Source organism: Furipterus horrens, unplaced genomic scaffold (genome assembly GCF_987537825.1).
Source record: "Furipterus horrens unplaced genomic scaffold, mFurHor1.1.pri manual_scaffold_2, whole genome shotgun sequence".
Classification (NCBI taxonomy): Eukaryota; Metazoa; Chordata; class Mammalia; order Chiroptera; family Furipteridae; genus Furipterus; species Furipterus horrens.
In genome coordinates, this window is record NW_028327172.1 from 113,445,480 (window position 1) to 113,450,840 (window position 5,361).

A 5,361-nucleotide genomic window follows, 5' to 3' on the forward strand; every position below is an offset into this window, starting at 1 on the left:
TTAAATTGCAAGTTCTAGTTCCATCCATGTTGTCGCAAATGGCAGGAGTTCCTTCTTTCTCTCTGCTGCATAGTATTCCATTGTGTAAATGTACCACAGTAAACAAATTAACTAAATAGAACAAGGAGTAGAATAAAAGTCAATAGGGGGGAGGGGGGAGGGAGAGAAGGGGGATAAGTAAGGGAAGGGTTTAGTCAAAGAACCCGTATAAATGACTCATGGCCATGGACAACAGGGAGGGATATGATTGTGGAAGAAGGGGTGGGCTGGGTGAGGGGGAGCAATGGGGAAAAAATGGGACAACTGTAATTTAAAAACCAAAAAAAAAAAAAAATTAAAAATAAATTGCAAGTTCTGGTGCATGTTGCAGAATTTGGAGCTTTAGAAAAATAGTAATTGCTATGAGACAGTGTAGAAGAGAATGGCTTCATAACCCAAAGAGACTTACTGGTATTTAAAGATCATTTTAAGATTAAAATTTAACAAAATTAACTTTTAATTTATTTTTTCTAACTAAATATTTTATGATATTTTATCAATAAATTAACATTTCTTTGGTAGCTCTATACCACTTCATGTAGTAATTTCTGACTTGAGCCTATATAGACATGCTATAGGAATAGAAGGCAGATTTTATGTGCCTTTTAAATATTGTAAATGAGGCATCAAACAAGTTTGGGTTTGAGCAGGGTTTATTTAGACACCGAAAGATGTAGATATTTCAGAATATGAGTCGATCCCTGGTAAAAATTCCTTAATAGAATCTCATTTTATTTACAATGAAATACAATCTTCTTAACAGAACCTGCAGAGCATCTGCTGGATTTCTTCCCTACTTATTTTTCCAATTTCATGTAATTCCATTCTCATATTTGCTCCTTAAGTTTCAGCCACACTGGCCTTTGGACTATACCAAGAAATATCAAACTCTCTCCTCAACACATTTGCATTTGCTGTTCTCTTTGCATGGGAATTTAATTCCCTAGCTTTTGTTAATATTTTCTTTATTCATTAACATCTAATTATACTCCTGCTCACTCAGTGACACATAGACCTTATTTTCACCAATTTTGAAACATTCTCCAAAATATTCTATTTAAATATTTTTTCTTTTTAAAAAATCCTTACTCACTGCAACTGTGGAAGAAAGTTTGTCTTATCATCCATATTATATTTTCCATTTCCTTATCACTCTGAATACATTTGGTAATTTCCTGTTTCTTTATTCATCTGTTATACCTTAAATGCCTTAATGTGAGGCTCCCATTTTGGCATTTGCTGAGATACCCATGGGTGGAATTGTTTTGAAGTTTTGTTTTTATTTTTAGATTATGACTTTATTACAACATGAAGCTGGTTTATGGTTCACATTGGGAGTATTGGGTACTCTTAGTTGTAGAAATATCTTATTGAGAAGCTCTACATTTACTTGTTCAGGTTGACTTCAGCATATGACAGAGTGTTAATTTATTTTTATTTGAAATTATAGCTTGAGTTCAGGGTTTGAATATTTCATAGAAGATGCTATGTCCTTGAGTCAATAAATAGATTTATTCCAGTCCCCTTCCTGAGTAAAAGCCAACCTTATTAGAGTCCCAGTTATATGAGGTCTGCTGGAAAAATTCCAGGCATTGTTAATTTAACAAGAATGCTTTGCACAGCATCAATGTAACCTGGCAGCCAAGGAAAGTAGGCTGGAATGTTCATATGTGATAAATAATGACTTCACTGTACTAGTCAGTGGTGGCAGTAGATGCTGTTAAGTGAGCATGTGTACTGTGTGGCTGTCACTTTCAATATGATGGAGCAAGTAGAGCAAGGACTCTTGTTCAAATTTTGTGTTAAGCCTGAACATTCTTTCATGGAAACTATTCGGATGACCCAGAAGGCCACAGGTATGGGTAACTGATGATTGCTAGCTTCATCATGACAATGCACCTGCTCATGCATCATGTCTTGTGCAGAAATTTTTTTGCAAAATATCAAATCACCCAGGTGACTCAGGCCTCTTATAGCCCAGACTTGGTGGTCTGAGACTTCTGGCTTTTCCCAAAACTAAAATTACCTTTGAAAGGGAAGGGATTCCAGACCATCGATGGAATTCAGGAAAATATGATGGAGCAGCTGATGGTGATTGGGAGAACTGTGTGAAGTCCCCACATGCCTATTTTGAAGGGGACTGAAGTGTCATTGTCCTCTGTACAATATTTCTTGTATCTTCCTCAACAAATGTCTCTATTTTTCATAGTATGTAGCTGAGTACTTTCTGGACAAGCCTAGAGTCTTCTGAACTGGAATCTCTCCTCCAGTTCACTGCCTCCCATGGGTCTATAACTACATTTTTCATAATTTCTTGGGCATTAACACTACCACTTTTGCTACTAAGTTCTATATCTAGCCTTTACTTCTCTGGATAGTCACCATATTAGCGCATGAGTTTACATTTTGGCTATAATTTCCATTATTGTTTATTAGATTTATTAGTAGAAGGGTCCTATGTTAGCATATTGACCAAGTTCTGCAATCATATGCTGTTCTCTAAATGTTCTCTATTTGCTGTCTCAGCATCATACATTTTCTAGGGTTTTTAGTTACTATTTTTATAATTTTTTTCTTATATATTTTAAGTAAAGGGAAAAGTATTACATATAACATGTACTTATGAGAGCTTGACATTTGGGGTTTATTAAGACACAAAATGGAGGCTCACTGAATATAGTAATCATAACTACCTGACAATACATAATAAGAAATGATGCATAATTTTTTTAAAAAGGTAATTTCTACAGTAGAATTCTACTTGTGGGATAGCCCCATAAGACCCTAACAGACTGTTGATCCCACAAATAAAAATAATACACTCTGGAAAATAAACTCTGGGCAGTATAAAACAAAAGTAGGCATACTATGGAAAAAATTTTAACATTGAGGAATAGAACAGTGTCAAGTGAGTTTCCAACATTTATGGCATTTTGCCTTCAGAGAAAGACATGGTCAGTACTCTCCAGGTCAGCTTAAACTCAAATAGAAAATCCATGACTTTCTGGGCCTGAATAGTCATTGAAAAGAGTATGGGGCAACCACAGACATTGAAAATTGTCTGTGAGGTTTTAGAAAAGAGAAATCCAGAGTTGAGATCCCATAGTCTATGAATAAAGTCTTTACGAATTTCTAGCTACTTCCTGAAGCATGTTTGCATGTTTCAGACTGAAAAGAGCCATGTTATAGAACTGAAAGGAAACAAGAAAAGGCTTGAACTGAGTTTTCAGTTGTTGACTAGAAGAGTTTTACTATGAGTGCAACCAAGTTAGTTGCTTGCTAAAATAATAACATCAACATCCTTTAGAAGAGTCTATAAGAATCCATAGCCTCTAAAATATAACTTCTGTAATATCTGGAACAAAATAAAAATTACCTGCTTTATAAAAACTGAGAAAACTGAACCATTATTTAGGGAAGAAAAGATAATCAACAGGTACTAATCTCAAGATATTGAAAATAACAACAATGACCTAAAAAAAGATAGATGAGGTAAAAGAACATGTGTATGAATGAAATAAATAATGAAACATCAACAATAAATAAAAACTATAAATATGAACCAAGAGGAGATTAAAGAGCTATAAAATTATATCTGAAAAACAAAACAAAACAACTGAGTGGACCTAAAGTTTACAAAGAAAAAAATAAGTCAGCTTGAAAATAGATTAATTAAATTATCTGATTTGATGATACAGAAAATAAAACTATCAGAATAAAAAAATGAACATAAGCTTAGATATTGACTGGATAATATGAAGGAAACTAACATGTATAACTAGAACTCAAAATCAGAGAGAAAATATAATAAGTCAGGGAAAAAAACGTTGAAGAAATAATATAACTTTCACAACTGGGTGAGAGTTATGCATTTGTGAAGAAGTCAGAATACCCAAAGTTTATGAATATTAAGAGTAACAAGCATAGACACATAGACACATTATAGTACAAGTACTTAAACAATAAATAAAAATCTTAACAGCATCCAAAGAAAAATGATGCATTGCATCCAAGAGAAAATGATTCAAATGTTAGCTGACTTAACAAAAATCACAGAAACCAGATTAGCATTGAATAGAATTTTCAAATACCCCCCCAAAAAATAGTTTTAACACAGAATTTAAATCCATTGAAAATACCCTTCAACAAAATAGCTAAAAATAATGTAGATAAAAGTAAATAAGAGTGATGATCACCATCATACTGTACTACTAAAATGTTAAACAAAATTATAAAATGTACCAAATTTGCTAAAAGACAAAAAATTTGGATAGTTCTATAACTACTGAAGTAATTATTTTCTTATCAAAAATAGTTTCATAAAGAAAACCCCATGCACAGAATATTTCACTGTAAATTATATTAAAAATCAATTTTATCAAAAAATTTTCATAAAATAGAGCAGGATTCAACACTCCCCAGCGTGTTTTATGAAAGCAACTCAACATTAATACCAACAGTTGATCATGATTATTACACAAAAGAAAAATACAAGCAATATCACTTATGAAAATAGAAGCAAAAAAAGGCTACAAAATATTAGCAAATTAGACCCAGAATTATATATGAAAGATAATACAACATGATCAAGTAAGGTTTATACAAGAAAAGCTAGGTCGCTTTAACATTCAAACATTAAACCATACAATTGATCATAATAAGAGAATGAGTAAGAAAAACTCTATGGTCATTTCAATAGAAAGACAGTAAGCCTTAGATAAAATACAGCATCTACTTATAAACAAAAAATGCAGAAAGCTAAAACTAGAAGGGAACTTTAAACCTGATAAAAGACATCAATACAAATCTACAGCAAATATTATACTTAATAGTAAATTTTTGAATATATTTCTCTTAAGATTGGGAACTAGGCAAAGATGTTCACCCTACCATCTGTTTCAATATTTGACTATAGACTGAAAAAGGACAAGCAAAGCAATAGTACTCATAAAGTTTGGAAAGCAAAGTAAAACAATCTGTATTTTTAGATAACAATATTATATCCATTTATAAAATGGAAAGTCAACAAAATAACTATTAGAACTAATAATTGAGTCTAAGGCAATGTCATCAGATATACAGTTATCCAAAAATTAATTGTAATATGTCAACTAGCAGAAAACTTTTAAAATTAAATTTTTAAAAATTCACTTACCATTACTTTAAATATAAAATATTTGAAAAGTAAACAGTTTACAAGATTTCTATTGCTTAGAATAATTTAAGAAAAGCTGAATAAATGTACAGATATTTACCATGCTCATGACTTGAAAGATACATTATTAAGTTGTCAATTCTCCACCAATTAATCTTTAATTTCAT